At 15.5% G+C, this 23,432-nt stretch overlaps 3 pseudogenes; all 3 read right to left on the bottom strand.

Moving 5' to 3' along the window:
- Nucleotides 1–1,619: 1,619 nt before the first annotated feature.
- LOC132953429 (cytochrome b-like) lies at nt 1,620–2,432 on the bottom strand (annotated as a pseudogene).
- A 9,458-nt stretch (nt 2,433–11,890) lies between these two features.
- Nucleotides 11,891–12,875, bottom strand: LOC132953430 (cytochrome c oxidase subunit 2-like; annotated as a pseudogene).
- An 8,044-nt stretch (nt 12,876–20,919) lies between these two features.
- LOC132953431 (cytochrome b-like) lies at nt 20,920–22,058 on the bottom strand (annotated as a pseudogene).
- Nucleotides 22,059–23,432: the final 1,374 nt, after the last annotated feature.

Here is a 23,432-nt window from a genome sequence, read left to right as displayed (position 1 = left end):
TTAGTTTGCGACCTCGATGTTGAATTAAGATTAATCTTAGGTGCAAAATTTTAAGTATTAGGTCTGTTCGACCTTTAAATTCTTACATGATTTGAGTTCAAACCGGTGTAAGCCAGGTTGGTTTCTATCTTTTAAAAAATAATTTATTTTAGTACGAAAGGATTAAATAATTAAATTAAATTTTTTTATTAAGTGAATTAAATTAATTTAACTATTTTGGCAGATAATTGTGTTAAATTTAGAATTTAATTATATAATTTTAATTATAGATAGTAATTTTTATATTTATTATAATTATTAATTTTTTGATTTTATTTTTAATAGTTTTCATAAGAGTAGCTTTTTTTACTTTATTAGAACGTAAAGTTTTAGGTTATATTCAATTACGTAAAGGCCCTAATAAATTTTTTTATTAAAGGTGTTTTTTCAACCTATAGGTGATGGTTTAAAGTTATTTTTTAAAGAAGTTAATTATCCTAGAAATATAAATTTTTTAATTTTTATAATTTCCCCTATATTAGGTTTATTAATTTCTGTTTTTTTTTGATTTATTTATCCTTATATTGGTATAAATTATATTATAGGTTTTGGTTTAATTTATATGTTTTGTTGTTCGAGTTTAATAGTTTATATTTTTTTAATAATTAGATGATCATCTAATTCTAATTATTCAGTTTTAGGGATAATTCGTTTTATTTCTCAAATAATTTCTTATGAAGTAAGAATAATAATTATTATTATAAATTTAATATTTTTAATTAATAGATTTAATTTAAATGATTTTTATATTTATCAAATAAATTCTAAATTTTTTTTTTTTTCTTTTTTTAATATTTATTTTATTATTAATTAGATTTTTAGCAGAAATGAATCGTTCCTCCTTTTGATTTTTCTGAAGGGAGAATCAGAATTAGTTTCTGGTTTTAATATTGAATTTAGAAGTTTATCTTTTATTTTTATTTTTATATCTGAATATATAAGAATTATATTTATAGGTATATTATTATGTGAAATATTTTTTGGTTTAATAATGAATAAATTTTATTTAAATATTTTTATTTTAACATTTATATTTTTAATTATTTGATTACGTGGGTTTTTACCACGTTTTCGTTATGATAAGTTAATATATTTAATTTGAAAATTAATTTTACCTTTATCTTTATTTTTATTTATATTTAATTTTTCTATTAAATTATTTAACTTATATCATTAATTTTAGTATTAAGTTAATAGAATTAATTTCTATTTTTTTATTTTCAAAATAAATATTTTAAATAAATTAATTAACTGATTTTATTAAGTTAATAATTTATCTCATATTTTTTATAATATAAAAAATTAATAAAAAAATATGAAAAGTAAATTGTTGTAAAAATTTGACTTGTTGAAATAAAAGGATATTCAACTGGTTGTATACCAATTCATGTTAATATAAAAAATGTTATAATAAAAATTCAAAATAGAATTTTATTTATAGGATAAAATTTATTTCTTAAGAAGTTTTTTTTATTTAATAAAGGTATAATCAATAAAATTAAAATTGATAATATTAAGGCAATAACTCCTCCTAATTTATTAGGGATTGCTCGTAAAATTGAATATGAAAATAAAAAATATCATTCTGGTTGAATATGATTAGGCGTAATTATTGAATTTGCTATATCAAAATTATTATGATCATTTAATAAATAAGGAAAAATTAAAGTTAAAATGAAAAATATTCATATAAATATAATTAATCCAATTAAATCTTTAATTAAGAAATAAGGTGAAAATCTGATTTTATCAAAATTTCTATTAATACCTAATGGATTATTAGATCCTGTTATATGTAAAAAAAAAAGATGAATAAAAGTAAATAAAATAATAATAAAAGGTAAAATAAAGTGAATTGAAAAAAATCGTGTTAATGTAGCATTACTAATAGAGAAGCCTCCTCAAATTCAAATTACAATTGAATTTCCTAAATATGGAATTGCTGATAAAAGATTTGTAATTACTGTTGCACCTCAAAATGATATTTGTCCTCATGGTAATACATATCCTACAAAAGCTGTTATTATAGTTAATAATAATAATAATACTCCTACAATTCATGTTATTTTAAAATTAAATGAATTTATATAAATTCCTCGTCTAATATGAATATAAATTATAATAAAAAATATTGATGCCCCATTAGCATGGAAAGAACGAATTAATCATCCAAAATTAATATTTCGATTTATATTAATAATTCTTTGAAAAGCTAAGTTAATATCTGTTTTATAATGGAAAGCTAAAAATAATCCTGTTAAAATTTGATTAATTAAGCAGATTATTAATAAAGATCCAAAATTTCATATAAAACTAATTCTAGTAGGTGTTGGTAAGTTTAATATTGGTGATATAATTTTTATTATGTTTTTTTTCATTAATTGGTTTTTTGTCGAATTGGTCCTTTATTAATTTTTAATATTCAGATAATTAAAATTAATATAAAAAAAAGAATAAATATAATTATATAGATTAAAATATTATTAGGTATTATAAATATGTTTAATAAGTAAAAGTTATCTTCAAATATAAATTTATTTTCATAAATCATATTTTCTATATTTAGAGATAATTTAAAGTAAATTAATATTAAGAATATAAAAATTATTTTGTAAATTATGTTTTTATAATTTTTATTAATATTTAATTCATTAAAAGCAATTCTTGAGATATATAAAAAAATAATTATTAATCCTCCAATATATAAAATGAAAACTATAAATGAAATTCATGATGTTTTATTAATTAAATTAATTATTATAGTTAAAGTTATTGTTTGAATTAAAATAATTAAATTTGATCTAATAGGTGATTTCATTATTGTTAATATAATTGCTATAATTAAATTAGTTAATAAAATAATTTTTAAAATTCAGTATATATTTTAATTAAAATATTAATTTTGGAGATTAATGATAATATGTATATATTTATACTGATTTATTTTAAATAATTTTATAATTTTGATTTACAATATCAATGTTTTTTTTTAAACTATTAAAATGATAAATTTATTTATTTTAGTTTTAATATTTATATTATTTTCTGGAGTCTTATTTTATATTTTTAATTTTAATCATTTATTAATAATACTTTTAGGATTAGAATATTTATTATTAATTTTATCTTTATTATTTTTGTTAAATTTAATAATATTTATTAAGCAATATATTTTATTATTAGTTTTTTTTATTTTTTGTATTAGTGAAAGAGTATTAGGTTTAACAATTTTGATTTTAATAGTTCGTATATATGGAAATGATTATATAAAATCATTAATAATTTTACAATGTTAATAATTTTAATATTAATTATTTTTAGAATGATTTTTTTTAGCTTGAAGGTTAAAAGATGATGATTAGCCCAGAATTTTTTTTTTTTTTTTTTTTTTTTTATATATTTTAAGATTCCAATATTCAATTATTTTTTAAATATTAGATATTTATTTGGTATAGATATATTTTCTTATTTAATATTTATATTAGGTATTTGGATTATTAGATTAGTTTATATTTCTAGACTTAATTTTAAAAATAATTATTTAAATTATTTTAATTTATTAATATTTATTTTTGTTATTATTTTTTATTTTTGTTTTTTTAGAAATAGTTTTTTTTTATTTTATATTTTTTATGAAATTAATTTAATTCCTGTAATTATTTTAATTTATGGTTGAGGATATCAATATGAGCGTTTTAAAGCTGGATTTTATTTATTTATTTATATAATTTTTTTTTCTTTACCTTTTTTTTCATGTTTATTAAGTTTAAATAATTTTAACTTTATATTTATGTATTATTTTGATTATTTAAATAATTTAAATTTTTATTTTTATATATTTTTAATAATAATTTTTTTAGTTAAAATACCTTTATTTATATTTCATATCTGATTACCTAAAGCTCATGTTGAAGCTCCTATTTGTGGTTCAATAATTTTAGCTGGTATTATATTAAAATTAGGTGGTTTTGGTATTTATCATATTTTAATGTTAATTTTTAAGATTAATCTTAAATTTAATTATTTATTAATTTCTTTATGTTTATTAGGAATAATAATTTTAAGATTAGTTTGTTTTTTTCAAAGAGATCTTAAAATTTTAATTGCTTATTCTTCTGTTGTTCATATAGGTTTAGTTATTATTGGGTTTTTAACTTTAAATAATTGAGGTTATTTTGGTTCATTAATTTTAATATTTGGTCATGGTTTATGTTCTTCTGGATTATTTTGTTTAAGAAATATTTGTTATTTACGTTTTAAAAGTCGTAGAATGTTTTTAAATAAAGGTTTAATTAATATTTATCCTTTTTTATCATTTTGATGATTTTTATTATGTTCTTCTAATATATCTTTTCCTCCTTCTTTAAATTTATTTGGTGAATTATTTTTATTAATTAGTTTAATAATTTGATTAGATTATTTTTATATATTTTATTTATTAATTATGATTTTAATATTTTTATATAGTCTTTATTTATATTTATATACTCAATATGGTAAATTATTTTTTAATATAAATTATTTAGTTTATATTAATTTAACAGAATATTTATTATTATTTATACATTGATTACCTTTGAATATAATTTTTTTAATTATAGAATTATTTTGTTATTTAAATAGTTTAATTAAAATATTAATTTGTGGAATTAAAGATTATATGTTATATTTAAATAATTAAATTTAATTTTTTTTTTTTTTTTTTTTTTTTTTTTTTTTATATCATTTATTATTTTTTTTATTTTAGGCTTATTATTAATTTATTTTGATAAATTTTATTTTATTGAGTATATATTTTTTTTTTTTAATTCTTGTATAGTTTTATATGTTATTTTATTGGATTGAATATCTTTAATATTTATTTCTTTTGTATTTTTGATTTCTTCAATAATTTTATTGTATAGAATAGAATATATAAATTATGATTTTAATAAGAATCGATTTTTAATATTAATAAATTTTTTTATTATGTTTATATTTTTTTTAATTCTTAGTCCTAATTTAATTAGAATTTTGTTGGGTTGAGATGGTTTAGGAATGGTTTCTTTCTGTTTAGTTGTTTTTTATCAAAATAAAAAATCTTATAGTTCGGGATTGGTAACTGTTATTTTAAATCGTTTAGGTGATTTATTTATTATTATATCTATAATTTGAATATTAAATTTTGGTTCTTGAAATTTTATTTTAATTAATTATTATAGAAATTTAAATTATTTATTTTTTATTAGTTTGATAATTATATTTGCTTCTTTGACTAAAAGAGCTCAAATTCCTTTTTCTTCTTGGTTGCCTTTAGCTATAGCAGCTCCTACACCTGTTTCTTCTTTAGTTCATTCTTCTACTTTAGTAACTGCTGGTATTTATTTAATAATTCGGTTTAATGAAATTTTTTTAAATTTTTCTTTTTTAAATTATTTAATAGTAATTTCTTGTTTAACTATATTAATATCTGGTTTAAATGCAATTTTTGAATTTGATTTAAAGAAAATTATTGCTTTTTCTACTTTAAGTCAAATAAGTTTTATATTTATGATTTTATGTTTAGGTAAAATTGATATATGTTTTTTTTATTTATTAATACATGCTTTATTTAAATCTATAATATTTTTGAGATCTGGTATTTTAATTCTTAATATAAATAATAATCAAGATATTCGTAAAATAGGGGGATTAATTGATTATTTACCTTTTTGTGGTTTGATTTTTATATTTACTTTAATATCATTATGTGGTTTTCCTTTTTTCTGTAGTTTTTATTCTAAGGACTTGATTTTTGAATACTTTTTAATAATAAATTTGAATTTTTTTTTTTTTTTTTTTTTTTTATTTTCTTTTTTTTTAACTTTTTTTTATTCAATTCGTGTAATTTATTATTTAATAATAATAAATTTTTCTATATTTAATTATTTAATGATTATTAAATTTGAAAGAAAAATCTTAATTATTAGTATAATATTTATTAGTTTTATTATGTTGTTTTTTGGTTCTTTTTTTATATGATTAATATTTTATAAATTTGATTTAATTTTATTAGAATTTAAATTTAAGATTTTAAGAGTATTAATTTTATTTTTTAGAATTTGATTTTTTTTTGAACTTAATAATTTTTTATTTTCTATAAAATATATATTTTCTTTATTTAATATTTTTTTTTTTAGATTAATATGAAATTTATTATTTTTTAAAGTAAATTTTTTTTTAAATAATTTTCTTTATATTGGATTTTTTTACTTTAAAGGTTTTTGAAATTGGTTGAATTGAATATAATTTAAATAGAGGTTTAATTTATTTTTTTAAGAAAATAATTAGATTTAGACAGAGTATTTTTTTAAATAGTTATAAAGTTTATATTTTATTATTTTTTTTATGATTTTTAATTATTTTATTATTTAATTATTAAATTTAAATAGCTTAATTTAAGAGCATTATATTGAAGATATAAAGGTAAAATAAATTTTTTTAAATATTTTTAAAAATATTTGTTAGTTTTTTCTAGTTAATTTAAAAATTAATTTTTAAAATTAAATGTAAAAAAAATTTTTAATTTTGGTGATAATTTTAAAATAAAGGTAAAATTCTAATTGTGTTAATTTTTGTTATTTTTAATAAAGATTAATTTTTGATTTAATTTTTTATAAATTTTTGTGTAAGGTAGTTACCTTTGCATATTTTTTTTTAAAAATATTTGTTAGTTTTTCTAGTTAATTTAAAAATTAATTTTTAAAATTAAATGTAAAAAAAATTTTTAATTTTGGTGATAATTTTAAAATAAAGGTAAAATTCTAATTGTGTTAATTTTTGTTATTTTTAATAAAGATTAATTTTTGATTTAATTTTTTATAAATTTTTGTGTAAGGTAGTTACCTTTGCATATTTTTTTTTAAAAATATTTGTTAGTTTTTCTAGTTAATTTAAAAATTAATTTTTAAAATTAAATGTAAAAAAAATTTTTAATTTTGGTGATAATTTTAAAATAAAGGTAAAATTCTAATTGTGTTAATTTTTGTTATTTTTAATAAAGATTAATTTTTGATTTAATTTTTTATAAATTTTTGTGTAAGGTAGTTACCTTTGCATATTTTTTTTTTAAAAATATTTGTTAGTTTTTCTAGTTAATTTAAAAATTAATTTTTAAAATTAAATGTAAAAAAAATTTTTAATTTTGGTGATAATTTTAAAATAAAGGTAAAATTCTAATTGTGTTAATTTTTGTTATTTTTAATAAAGATTAATTTTTGATTTAATTTTTTATAAATTTTAGTGTAAGGTAGTTACCTTTGCATATTTTTTTTTAAAAATATTTGTTAGTTTTTCTAGTTAATTTAAAAATTAATTTTTAAAATTAAATGTAAAAAAAATTTTTAATTTTGGTGATAATTTTAAAATAAAGGTAAAATTCTAATTGTGTTAATTTTTGTTATTTTTAATAAAGATTAATTTTTGATTTAATTTTTTATAAATTTTTGTGTAAGGTAGTTACCTTTGCATATTTTTTTTTAAAAATATTTGTTAGTTTTTCTAGTTAATTTAAAAATTAATTTTTAAAATTAAATGTAAAAAAAATTTTTAATTTTGGTGATAATTTTAAAATAAAGGTAAAATTCTAATTGTGTTAATTTTTGTTATTTTTAATAAAGATTAATTTTTGATTTAATTTTTTATAAATTTTTGTGTAAGGTAGTTACCTTTGCATATTTTTTTTTAAAAATATTTGTTAGTTTTTCTAGTTAATTTAAAAATTAATTTTTAAAATTAAATGTAAAAAAAATTTTTAATTTCGGTGATAATTTTAAAATAAAGGTAAAATTCTAATTGTGTTAATTTTTGTTATTTTTAATAAAGATTAATTTTTGATTTAATTTTTTATAAATTTTTGTGTAAGGTAGTTACCTTTGCATATTTTTTTTTAAAAATATTTGTTAGTTTTTTTAGTTAATTTAAAAATTAATTTTTAAAATTAAATGTAAAAAAAATTTTTAATTTTGGTGATAATTTTAAAATAAAGGTAAAATTCTAATTGTGTTAATTTTTGTTATTTTTAATAAAGATTAATTTTTGATTTAATTTTTTATAAATTTTTGTGTAAGGTAGTTACCTTTGCATATTTTTTTTTTAAAAATATTTGTTAGTTTTTCTAGTTAATTTAAAAATTAATTTTTAAAATTAAATGTAAAAAAAATTTTTAATTTTGGTGATAATTTTAAAATAAAGGTAAAATTCTAATTGTGTTAATTTTTGTTATTTTTAATAAAGATTAATTTTTGATTTAATTTTTTATAAATTTTTGTGTAAGGTAGTTACCTTTGCATATTTTTTTTTAAAAATATTTGTTAGTTTTTCTAGTTAATTTAAAAATTAATTTTTAAAATTAAATGTAAAAAAAATTTTTAATTTCGGTGATAATTTTAAAATAAAGGTAAAATTCTAATTGTGTTAATTTTTGTTATTTTTAATAAAGATTAATTTTTGATTTAATTTTTTATAAATTTTTGTGTAAGGTAGTTACCTTTGCATATTTTTTTTTAAAAATATTTGTTAGTTTTTTTAGTTAATTTAAAAATTAATTTTTAAAATTAAATGTAAAAAAAATTTTTAATTTTGGTGATAATTTTAAAATAAAGGTAAAATTCTAATTGTGTTAATTTTTGTTATTTTTAATAAAGATTAATTTTTGATTTAATTTTTTATAAATTTTTGTGTAAGGTAGTTACCTTTGCATATTTTTTTTTAAAAATATTTGTTAGTTTTTCTAGTTAATTTAAAAATTAATTTTTAAAATTAAATGTAAAAAAAATTTTTAATTTTGGTGATAATTTTAAAATAAAGGTAAAATTCTAATTGTGTTAATTTTTGTTATTTTTAATAAAGATTAATTTTTGATTTAATTTTTTATAAATTTTTGTGTAAGGTAGTTACCTTTGCATATTTTTTTTTAAAAATATTTGTTAGTTTTTCTAGTTAATTTAAAAATTAATTTTTAAAATTAAATGTAAAAAAAATTTTTAATTTTGGTGATAATTTTAAAATAAAGGTAAAATTCTAATTGTGTTAATTTTTGTTATTTTTAATAAAGATTAATTTTTGATTTAATTTTTTATAAATTTTTGTGTAAGGTAGTTACCTTTGCATATTTTTTTTTAAAAATATTTGTTAGTTTTTTTAGTTAATTTAAAAATTAATTTTTAAAATTAAATGTAAAAAAAATTTTTAATTTTGGTGATAATTTTAAAATAAAGGTAAAATTCTAATTGTGTTAATTTTTGTTATTTTTAATAAAGATTAATTTTTGATTTAATTTTTTATAAATTTTTGTGTAAGGTAGTTACCTTTGCATATTTTTTTTTAAAAATATTTGTTAGTTTTTCTAGTTAATTTAAAAATTAATTTTTAAAATTATTATTTATAAATAAAAATTATTTTTATATTGAAAATATAATGTTTTAATTAAACTAATAAATAAATTAAAGATTAAACATTTTAAATGCTTTAAAAGATAGTTAGCAGCTTCTTTTTTTTTAAAATCTTTTTAATTGGAATTTTTTTCAATATTATTATTAACAGTAATAAACCTCTTTTTGGTTTCAATTAATAAATAAGGATTTTGATAATCTATTATTAAGTCGAAATTAATATGTAAAATATTACTTCTTATTTAAGATAAATTATATAATAATTTTTAAAAGCAAATTAAATGTTATAAATTTTAACTATTATCCTTTAAATTTTTCAATTTAATGATCCAAATTTTCATTCATAAAAAATAGTAATAATTATAAATATAAAAAATATTATGAATATAATATTGAAATATAGTATATTAGAGATTTTGAAATTTATAATTATTGGTAGAATAATTGAGATTTCAATATCAAAAATTAAAAAGATAATTGCAATCAAATAAAAATTTAAGGAAAATGGAATTCGTGATTTATTAAATGGATCAAATCCACATTCAAATGGTGCTGATTTGTTGTAGTTAAATTTTATTTTTATATTGATTAAAATTATAATTGAAAATAAAATTAGTATAATAATAAATATTGTTAATATTGATATTAAATTTAATATAATTATTTTATTTAAAAATTAAACTTTTTGATTGGAAATCAAATATACTATTTATATATATTAATAAAATTAATTATTTCATCAGTAGAAAGTTATATATAAAAATAATCAAATAATATCAATGAAATGTCAATATCAAGCAGCTAATTCAAATCTGATGTGATGAATATATGAAAAATGTATTTTTATTATACGTATTAAATTGATTATTAGGAAAATTGTTCCAATAATAACGTGTAAACCATGGAATCCTGTTGCTATATAAAATGATGATCCAAAAATTGAGTCTGAAAATGTAAATGTTGCTTGTTTATATTCTAATATTTGAAGTAATAAAAAATAGATACTTAAAATAATTGTTATATTTATAAAAATAATTGTTTTTTTTTTTGAATTATTTAATAAGTAAAGATGAGTTAATGTTACAGTGAATCTTGATGTTAATAAAATAATTGTATTTAGTAATGGGATTAATAATGGATTGAAAAAATTAATGTTTTTAGGAGGTCAGTTTAATCCTAATTCAATTGATGGTGCTAAAGAATTATGTAAAAAATTTCAAAAAAATGAAATAAATAAAAATATTTCAGAAATAATAAATAAGATTATTCTAAATTTAATTAGATTTATAATATAAAAATTATGATTACCTTGAAATGTTCTTTCTCGAATTACATCTCGTCATCATAAGATTGAAATAGTAATAATTAAAATTAAATTTATTAATGATATTAAATTAAATTTAAAATTTATAATTATGATATTTGAAATCATTAAATTAAAAGTATTTAAAGCTATTAAAATTGGTCATGGACTTAAATTTAGAATAAAATAAGGTTGATTAATTTTTATCATTATTCTCTAGAATATAAAGATGAAAGAATTGAAAATACATATCTTTGGATTAAGGCTACACATAATTCAAAAATTATTATAAATATTTGAATTAAAATAATAATGATTATTATTGAATTAAAGTTTAATAATGTTATAAGTAAGTGTCCTGCAATTAAATTTGCAGTTAGACGAATAGATAAAGAAAATGGTCGAATAATAATTCTTATTGTTTCAATGATTGTTATTAATGGGGCTAAATAAATTGGTGTATTAAGTGGAATTAAATGTGCAATTATATTTTTTGTATTTTTACATGTTGAAAAAATAATGTAAAATAATCAGAATGGTAAAGCTAAAGTAATTGAAAAAATTATATGACTTGATGATGAAAAAATATAAGGAAATAATCTAAAAAAGTTATTAAGTAAAATAAATATAAATAATGCAATAAATATAAATGCAGGTGATTTAGTTTTTTTTATTTTATATAATATTAATATTTCGTTATTTAATATATTAAAAATTTTAAATATAAATCAATTTATTCGATTTGGTATAATTCATAAAAAATTTGGTATTATTAAAATAATTAATAAAGTTCTAATTCAATTTAATTCTAAATTAAAAACTTTTGTTGAAGGGTCAAAAATATTAAATAAATTTATTATAATTTTTTATGTTATTTTTAAATGAAATTTTAATTTTTATATTTTTAATAAAATTAAAGTATAATAGATTTATAATTAAATAGAATATAGAAAAAAAAAATATAAATAGAATTAATCAATTTATTGGTGCTATTTGAGGGATTAAGTGATATAAATAAATAATTTTAATTTGACAAATTAATGTTATAACTTTAACTAATCTCTTTCATTAGAAGTAATTGCTAATTTACTATATTTTGATTTAAGAGATCATTACTTTGCTTTTCAGTCATCTAATGAGTTAAAAGTTTTTAATTCAATAGATAAATTTATTTAAATTAATTGATTCAATCTGAATTGGTATAAATCTATGATTAATTCCGCAAATTTCTGAACATTGACCAAAGTATATTCCAGGACGATTTATAAAAAGATTAATTTGGTTTATTCGTCCTGGAATTGCATCAATTTTAATTGCTAAACTTGGAATAGTTCAAGAGTGAATAACATCATCTGATGAAATTAAAAGTCGAATATTAAATTTAAATGGGATAATAGTTTTATTATCTACTTCAATTAAACGGAAATTTTCTTTATTTAAATCATTAATTATATATGATTCAAATTCAATATTTGAAAAATCTGAGTATTCATAGGATCAAAATCATTGATGCCCAAAAATTTTAATTGTTAAAATAGGACATTTAATTTCATCTATTAAATATAATAAATGTAAAGAAGGTATGGCAATAAAAATTAAAATAATAGGTGGAGTTGTTGTTCAAATAAACTCAATTATTTGATTTTCTGAAATTTTAATATTAATAAATTTATTGTTTATAATAAATAATATTATGTAAGTAATTGTTGATATAATTATAATAATAATAAAAATTGTATGATCATGAAAAAAAATTAATTGTTCTATTAATGGCGAATTTCTATTTTGAAATCTTAGTTTTAATCAAGTTATAATTTCTAAAAAAAGATTATTCTTTATAAATGAATTTTAAGTTCATTGCATATAATTTCTGCCATATTAGAAATTAATAATTAAAGGTAATTCTGAATATGAATGTTCTAATGGAGGTAAATTATGAATTCATTCAATAGAGTTTCTTAAATTTAATTTGAAAATTGTTGTTTTTTTTAAAAAAATTCTATTTCAAATTGAATAAATTAAAATGATAATTCTAAATGTTGAAATTATTGATCCAATTGATGAAATTATATTTCATAATAAAAAATTATTAGGATAATCTGTATAACGTCGAGGTATTCCATTTAAACCTAAAAAATGTTGGGGGAAAAAAGTTAAATTTACTCCAATAAATATTAAAATAAATTGAATTTTTAAAATAAAGTTATTTATAGAAAATCCTGTAAAAATTGGGAATCAATGAATTAGTCTAGCAATAATTGCAAATACAATTCCTATAGATAATACATAATGAAAATGAGCTACTACATAATAAGTATCATGAAGAATAATATCAATAGATGAATTAGCAAGAATAACTCCTGTTAAGCCACCAATTGTAAATAGAAAAATGAAACCTAAAGATCAAATTGTTGAGGGTGAAAAATTAATTTTAGATCCATAAATAGTAGCTAATCATCTAAAAATTTTAATTCCTGTAGGAATGGCAATAATTATAGTTGCTGATGTAAAATATGCTCGTGTATCAACATCTATACCAATTGTAAATATATGATGAGCTCATACAATAAATCCTAATAATCCAATAGTTAATATTGCATAAATTATTCTAATATTACCAAATGTTTCATTTTTATTTCTTTCTTGACTAATAATATGTGAAATTAATCCAAATCCAGGTAAAATTAAAATATAAACTTCAGGATGTCCAAAGAATCAAAATAAATGTTGATAAAGAATAGGATCTCCTCCTCCTGCTGGATCAAAAAATGAAGTGTTTAAATTTCGATCAGTTAATAATATTGTAATAGCACCAGCTAAGACTGGTAAAGATAAAATTAATAAAATAGCTGTAATTAAAATTGATCAAGGGAAAAGAGGAATTTGATTTAATTTTATATTATTTGGTATTATATTAAGAATTGTACAAATAAAGTTAATTGCTCCTAAAATTGAGGAGATTCCTGCTAAATGTAAGGAAAAAATAGTTAAATCAACTGAAATATTATTATGTGCAATGTTATTTGATAAAGGTGGATAAATAGTTCATCCTGTTCCTGTTCCATTATTAATTAAAAAACTACAAATTATTATTATTAATGATGGGGGTAATAATCAAAATCTAATGTTATTTAAACGTGGGAATGATATATCAGGACAACCTATTATTATAGGAATTAATCAATTTCCAAATCCACCAATTACAATTGGTATTGTTATAAAAAAAATTATAATAAAAGCATGAATTGTTACAATTACATTATATAATTGGTTATTATTAATAATAGAATTAATTTGTCTTAGTTCTAGACGAATTAAAATTCTAAGAGATGATCCAATTATACCTGATCAAATACCAAATAAAAAGTATAAAGTTCCAATATCTTTATGATTAGTTGAAAAAATTCATTTTATAGATAAAATGGCTGATAATAGGTTGTAAATTGTAAATTTATATATAGATTAAATAATCTTTTTATCATTAAATCTTATATTCATATTAAATGATATTAAATTGCAAATTTAAAGGTATTAATTATTTAATTAAGGTTTAAAATATAATATTTTTAATTTTGAAGATTAATAGTTTATTTAGTTAACTTAAAACCTTAATAAATAAATAAGTAACTAAAAAATAATCTAAAAAAATTTATTAATATAATGAAATCATAATTGTTTTTTTTATATATTAGATATCATTTATTAAAAAGATTAAAATTAAATAATATAAAATAAGTTAATTTAATATAAAAAAGTAAATTTAAAATAGTTAGTATAATTAATATTATTATAATAATATATATATTATTATAGATTAAAGTTTTAATTAGTATTCATTTTATTAAAAATCCTATTATGGGAGGTAAACCTATAATTGAAAAAATTAATATTAATATATTTAATTTGAAAAAAAAATTTAAATTAAATAGTTTTATTTGATTAATATAATTAACATTATAATTATTAAGTATTTTAATAATTAAAAAATTTAATAAAGAATAAATTAAAAAGTAATTAATTCATAAATTTTCATTTATTAAAATTGCAAATAGTATTCAGGTAGTATTATTAATTGATGATATAGCTAAAATTTTACGTATTGAATTTTGATTTAAACCAAAAATTGAATTTATTGAGATTAATACAATTAAAAAAATTATATTTTTATTAATATTTAAATAAGAAATTATAATTAAAGGTGTGATTTTTTGTCAAGTTATTATTAATAAACATGATATTCAATTCAGTCCTTCTATTATTGAAGGTAATCATAAATGAAAAGGTATTAATCTTAATTTTATTAATAGTGATATTATAATTAAAATATTATCATTATTTATAAATAATAGATTTTTATTAATTAAAAAAATTAGTAATAAAATTGAAGCAAAAGCTTGAATTAAAAAATATTTTATTGTAGCTTCAATTGAGTAAATTGATGACTTAAAGTTTAAAATTGGAATAATTGAAAATAGATTTAATTCTAATCCTATTCATATTGATAATCAATTTGATGCTGAAATTGATATTAAAGTTCTAAATATTAATAATGTAAAAAATATAATTTTTGTTAAATTTAAATTTATCAGAAAAAAGAATTTTATTCTATATTTGAAGTATGAATCCAAAAGCTTATTTTAGCTTATTTTTCTTTATGATATATACTTAGGTGTTTATGCATATAAATTTTTGAAATTTATGGATTAGATAGTTTCTTAAAGTATAATAAAAGTATATATAATACATGATTTACTCTATCAAAGTAACCCTTTTTCAGGCATTTTATTTTTAAAAATATTGTTTAGTAAAAAAATGTTTCTTGGTTTAGATAGAGATTGGGAATAATCTCAATAAAATTTTAAAAAAAATATGTTTTAGTGAGGCATGACGTTTGTAATTGTCTAAAAAGGGGGGCGTAGCCCTCCTTTAAAAAAAAAAGAAAGAAGAAAGAGTATATAGAGGATTTATTAATATATATAGTAGTATACATATATAGACTTCATATATATATAGTATATATATATAATACATATATACATCTATATAGCTTATATTATATATATATATATATATATATATATATAATCCTTATATAGTAATATTATCTATACATCTTATATATATATATATATATATGTATATAAATCCTTATATGAATATATACATATATTTATTGTATATATATATATAAGGTTTCTAGTTTGAAAATTCAATTATTTGAAAAATTAAAGTAGGAATAGTCGTATAAATTAACTAAAAAAAGTATATTTTTTTTAGCTATAAAATTAATTTTAATTTGTTAGAAATGTCCATTATTAAAAAAAAAATATGTTGAAAAATTACAATTTTAGTTTTTTTACTTTAAAAAGTTGAGTTAAATTATTAAAAATTGTATAATTTGGTTTTTCAAAAATTGCAAAAATAAAAATTCTTTATTCGATTTTTTATCATAATTCGTTAACTAAAATATTTTTGTGAGAAATTTTTGGGTATAACTACATAATTGTGTATGATTTTTGTCTTCAAATTTGGAAAATTTATTTTTATTTATTCGAGTTTTATTGTTTAATTTAAAATTTTAGCTCATTAAATGTATAAACCTGATTACAGAAAATATTTATATTTTATTAAAATTTTAATTTAGGAATTAATCAGTATATAAATATTTAAATATATGTAAATAGTCGTATAAATTAACTAAAAAAAGTATACTTTTTTTATCTATAAAATTAATTTTAATTTGTTAGAAATGTCCATTATTAAAAAAAAATATGTTGAAAAATTACAATTTTAGTTTTTTTACTTTAAAAAGTTGAGTTAAATTATTAAAAATTGTATAATTTGGTTTTTCAAAAATTGCAAAAATAAAAATTCTTTATTCGATTTTTTATCATAATTCGTTAACTAAAATATTTTTGTGAGAAATTTTTGGGTATAACTACATAATTGTGTATGATTTTTGTCTTCAAATTTGGAAAATTTATTTTTATTTATTCGAGTTTTATTGTTTAATTTAAAATTTTAGTTCATTAAATGTATAAACCTGATTACAGAAAATATTTATATTTTATTAAAATTTTAATTTAGGAATTAATCAGTATATAAATATTTAAATATATGTAAATAGTCGTATAAATTAACTAAAAAAAGTATACTTTTTTTATCTATAAAATTAATTTTAATTTGTTAGAAATGTCCATTATTAAAAAAAAATATGTTGAAAAATTACAATTTTAGTTTTTTTACTTTAAAAAGTTGAGTTAAATTATTAAAAATTGTATAATTTGGTTTTTCAAAAATTGCAAAAATAAAAATTCTTTATTCGATTTTTTATCATAATTCGTTAACTAAAATATTTTTGTGAGAAATTTTTGGGTATAACTACATAATTGTGTATGATTTTTGTCTTCAAATTTGGAAAATTTATTTTTATTTATTCGAGTTTTATTGTTTAATTTAAAATTTTAGCTCATTAAATGTATAAACCTGATTACAGAAAATATTTATATTTTATTAAAATTTCAATTTAGGAATTAATCAGTATATAAATATTTAAATATATGTAAATAGTCGTATAAATTAACTAAAAAAAGTATACTTTTTTTATCTATAAAATTAATTTTAATTTGTTAGAAATGTCCATTATTAAAAAAAAATATGTTGAAAAATTACAATTTAGTTTTTTTATTTTAAAAAGTTGAGTTAAATTATTAAAAATTGTATAATTTGGTTTTTCAAAAATTGTAAAAATAAAAATTCTTTATTCGATTTTTTATCATAATTCGTTAATTAAAATATTTTTGTGAGAAATTTTTGGGTATAACTACATAATTGTGTATAATTTTTGTCTTCAAATTTGGAAAATTTATTTTTATTTACTTAAGTTTTATTGTTTAATTTAAAATTGTAATTTATTATAAATTCAATAAAATTAAAATTTAATTAAAAATTGCTTATTTTAATAATATTAAACCATATTATTATTATTTTATATATAAATATAATTTATTTTATTATAAAATTTTATTTAATTAAGAAAATACATGAAATTTTTTGATTGTTAATAAGTTCTTAAAGGATTTTAATAATTCTCAGTATTAAATATTAAATATTAAAGAGATTTAGATTTAATTATTAATTTAAGTATAAACTAAATATGTGCCAGCAGTTGCGGTTAAACATAATATACAAGTAAAATAGTTTGGTTATTAGTATTAAGTATAATTTATAATTTAATTTTTTTTAATAAAGTAAAATTTAATTAAGAATTATTATTATAATTATTTTATTCTATTAAATTTTATTTAAAACTAGGATTAGATACCCTATTATAAAAGTTTAAATTAATTTACTAAAAAATTAATAGTTATGTTCTTTAAATTTAAAAAATTTGGCGGTATTTTAGTCTTATTAGAGGAACCTGTTTTTTAATTGATAATCCACGATTAATTTTACTTATTTTAAATAGTTCATATATCGCTGTCATGAATATATTTAAAAATTTATTTTCTTTGTTTATTTTTATGATTTATGTTAAGTCAAGATGTGGTTAATAAATAAGTTTATAATGGGTTACATTAAATTTTATTTTTGGATTTTAGATGAAAATTAAAATGAAATTGGATTTAATAGTAAATTTATTTATTTAATTAATATGAATAAAGATCTAAAATATGTACATATTGCCCGTCATTCTTATTAAAAATAAGACAAGTCGTAACAAAGTAAATGTACTGGAAAGTGTATTTAGAAAGATTATATTTTTTATAAATAAATATCTAAATTTAAGTATGTCATTTACAATGATAGGATGTTGTTAAACTTTATTTAAATTAAAGTTATTAATATATTTATTTTTTATTGATTTTTTATAAAAGTAATTTATTTATTTAGGGTTTTAGTATTAAGTAAAAATTAATTTTTAGATTTATAGTTTAATAGTATTGTAAAAGAATTAGTTAAATTTTAAAAAGAATATTTTTAGTACCTTTTGTATCAGGGTTAATTAAAATTTTTAATTTTTTTTTAATTTCTCAAAATTTATAGAGTTAATTTTATTATTAATTTATTGTTTTATAAATATTTATAAAATAATATTAGTTTTGAAATTTAATTCGTTATATTATATTTAGTTATTTAAGATTTAAATTTAATTTAAAATTTTAAAAGTTATTTTGATTTTATATATTAATATTTTAAATTTAAATTATTTTAGGGATAAGCTTAAAATTTTTATATAATAATTTATTTATTTTAATAATTTATAGGAATAGAAATTTTTATTATAAGTTTGTAAAAATTTATTATTTATTTAGTTTTAATTTATTATAAATTTATTTATTTTTTTTATTAAATTTTATTAATTAATATTTAATTTTTAGTAATAATGATTAAATTAGTATAATTTATATTTATAAATTATGAATTCGGCAAAAATTATTTTCATCTGTTTAACAAAAACATTGTATTAAGTTTAATTTAATATAGGATCTGCTCAATGATTTATTAAATAGCTGCAGTATTTTGACTGTGCAAAGGTAGCATAATAATTAGTCTTTTAATTGAGGACTTGTATGAAAGATTTGATGAGAAATAAACTTTATTATTTATATAATTAAAATTTTATTTTTAAGTAAAAAAGCTTAAATTATTTAAAGGGACGATAAGACCCTATAAAACTTTATAAATATTAATTTTAATTTTTTTGGATTATAAATATTTTAATTTTATTATTTATTTTATTGGGGTGATAAAAAAAATTATTAAACTTTTTTTAAAATTTTACATTATTTAGTGATTATTTGAATTAAAATTTTTAATTATAGGAAAAAGTTACTTTAGGGATAACAGCGTAATTAATTTTTTAAGTTCAAATTTAAAAATTAGTTTGCGACCTCGATGTTGAATTAAGATTAATCTTAGGTGCAAAATTTTAAGTATTAGGTCTGTTCGACCTTTAAATTCTTACATGATTTGAGTTCAAACCGGTGTAAGCCAGGTTGGTTTCTATCTTTTAAAAAATAATTTATTTTAGTACGAAAGGATTAAATAATTAAATTAAATTTTTTTATTAAGTGAATTAAATTAATTTAACTATTTTGGCAGATAATTGTGTTAAATTTAGAATTTAATTATATAATTTTAATTATAGATAGTAATTTTTATATTTATTATAATTATTAATTTTTTGATTTTATTTTTAATAGTTTTCATAAGAGTAGCTTTTTTTACTTTATTAGAACGTAAAGTTTTAGGTTATATTCAATTACGTAAAGGCCCTAATAAATTTTTTATTAAAGGTGTTTTTCAACCTATAGGTGATGGTTTAAAGTTATTTTTTAAAGAAGTTAATTATCCTAGAAATATAAATTTTTTAATTTTTATAATTTCCCCTATATTAGGTTTATTAATTTCTGTTTTTTTTTGATTTATTTATCCTTATATTGGTATAAATTATATTATAGGTTTTGGTTTAATTTATATGTTTTGTTGTTCGAGTTTAATAGTTTATATTTTTTTAATAATTAGATGATCATCTAATTCTAATTATTCAGTTTTAGGGATAATTCGTTTTATTTCTCAAATAATTTCTTATGAAGTAAGAATAATAATTATTATTATAAATTTAATATTTTTAATTAATAGATTTAATTTAAATGATTTTTATATTTATCAAATAAATTCTAAATTTTTTTTTTTTCTTTTTTTAATATTTATTTTATTATTAATTAGATTTTTAGCAGAAATGAATCGTTCTCCTTTTGATTTTTCTGAAGGAGAATCAGAATTAGTTTCTGGTTTTAATATTGAATTTAGAAGTTTATCTTTTATTTTTATTTTTATATCTGAATATATAAGAATTATATTTATAGGTATATTATTATGTGAAATATTTTTTGGTTTAATAATGAATAAATTTTATTTAAATATTTTTATTTTAACATTTATATTTTTAATTATTTGATTACGTGGGTTTTTACCACGTTTTCGTTATGATAAGTTAATATATTTAATTTGAAAATTAATTTTACCTTTATCTTTATTTTTATTTATATTTAATTTTTCTATTAAATTATTTAACTTATATCATTAATTTTAGTATTAAGTTAATAGAATTAATTTCTATTTTTTATTTTCAAAATAAATATTTTAAATAAATTAATTAACTGATTTTATTAAGTTAATAATTTATCTCATATTTTTATAATATAAAAATTAATAAAAAAATATGAAAAGTAAATTGTTGTAAAAATTTGACTTGTTGAAATAAAAGGATATTCAACTGGTTGTATACCAATTCATGTTAATATAAAAAATGTTATAATAAAAATTCAAAATAGAATTTTATTTATAGGATAAAATTTATTTCTTAAGAAGTTTTTTTTATTTAATAAAGGTATAATCAATAAAATTAAAATTGATAATATTAAGGCAATAACTCCTCCTAATTTATTAGGGATTGCTCGTAAAATTGAATATGAAAATAAAAAATATCATTCTGGTTGAATATGATTAGGCGTAATTATTGAATTTGCTATATCAAAATTATTATGATCATTTAATAAATAAGGAAAAATTAAAGTTAAAATGAAAAATATTCATATAAATATAATTAATCCAATTAAATCTTTAATTAAGAAATAAGGTGAAAATCTGATTTTATCAAAATTTCTATTAATACCTAATGGATTATTAGATCCTGTTATATGTAAAAAAAAAAGATGAATAAAAGTAAATAAAATAATAATAAAAGGTAAAATAAAGTGAATTGAAAAAAATCGTGTTAATGTAGCATTACTAATAGAGAAGCCTCCTCAAATTCAAATTACAATTGAATTTCCTAAATATGGAATTGCTGATAAAAGATTTGTAATTACTGTTGCACCTCAAAATGATATTTGTCCTCATGGTAATACATATCCTACAAAAGCTGTTATTATAGTTAATAATAATAATAATACTCCTACAATTCATGTTATTTTAAAATTAAATGAATTTATATAAATTCCTCGTCTAATATGAATATAAATTATAATAAAAAATATTGATGCCCCATTAGCATGGAAAGAACGAATTAATCATCCAAAATTAATATTTCGATTTATATTAATAATTCTTTGAAAAGCTAAGTTAATATCTGTTTTATAATGGAAAGCTAAAAATAATCCTGTTAAAATTTGATTAATTAAGCAGATTATTAATAAAGATCCAAAATTTCATATAAAACTAATTCTAGTAGGTGTTGGTAAGTTTAATATTGGTGATATAATTTTTATTATGTTTTTTTTCATTAATTGGTTTTTTGTCGAATTGGTCCTTTATTAATTTTTAATATTCAGATAATTAAAATTAATATAAAAAAAAGAATAAATATAATTATATAGATTAAAATATTATTAGGTATTATAAATATGTTTAATAAGTAAAAGTTATCTTCAAATATAAATTTATTTTCATAAATCATATTTTCTATATTTAGAGATAATTTAAAGTAAATTAATATTAAGAATATAAAAATTATTTTGTAAATTATGTTTTTATAATTTTTATTAATATTTAATTCATTAAAAGCAATTCTTGAGATATATAAAAAAATAATTATTAATCCTCCAATATATAAAATGAAAACTATAAATGAAATTCATGATGTTTTATTAATTAAATTAATTATTATAGTTAAAGTTATTGTTTGAATTAAAATAATTAAATTTGATCTAATAGGTGATTTCATTATTGTTAATATAATTGCTATAATTAAATTAGTTAATAAAATAATTTTTAAAATTCAGTATATATTTTAATTAAAATATTAATTTTGGAGATTAATGATAATATGTATATATTTATACTGATTTATTTTAAATAATTTTATAATTTTGATTTACAATATCAATGTTTTTTTTAAACTATTAAAATGATAAATTTATTTATTTTAGTTTTAATATTTATATTATTTTCTGGAGTCTTATTTTATATTTTTAATTTTAATCATTTATTAATAATACTTTTAGGATTAGAATATTTATTATTAATTTTATCTTTATTATTTTTGTTAAATTTAATAATATTTATTAAGCAATATATTTTATTATTAGTTTTTTTTATTTTTTGTATTAGTGAAAGAGTATTAGGTTTAACAATTTTGATTTTAATAGTTCGTATATATGGAAATGATTATATAAAATCATTAATAATTTTACAATGTTAATAATTTTAATATTAATTATTTTTAGAATGATTTTTTTTAGCTTGAAGGTTAAAAGATGATGATTAGCCCAGAATTTTTTTTTTTTTTTTTTTTTTTTTTATATATTTTAAGATTCCAATATTCAATTATTTTTTAAATATTAGATATTTATTTGGTATAGATATATTTTCTTATTTAATATTTATATTAGGTATTTGGATTATTAGATTAGTTTATATTTCTAGACTTAATTTTAAAAATAATTATTTAAATTATTTTAATTTATTAATATTTATTTTTGTTATTATTTTTTATTTTTGTTTTTTTAGAAATAGTTTTTTTTTATTTTATATTTTTTATGAAATTAATTTAATTCCTGTAATTATTTTAATTTATGGTTGAGGATATCAATATGAGCGTTTTAAAGCTGGATTTTATTTATTTATTTATATAATTTTTTTTTCTTTACCTTTTTTTTCATGTTTATTAAGTT

The sequence above is a fragment of the Metopolophium dirhodum genome, unplaced genomic scaffold, assembly GCF_019925205.1.
Source record: "Metopolophium dirhodum isolate CAU unplaced genomic scaffold, ASM1992520v1 scaffold38, whole genome shotgun sequence".
Classification (NCBI taxonomy): Eukaryota; Metazoa; Arthropoda; class Insecta; order Hemiptera; family Aphididae; genus Metopolophium; species Metopolophium dirhodum.
Note: the sequence above shows the minus strand (reverse complement) of the source record. Positions and strands in the feature narration are given on the sequence as shown.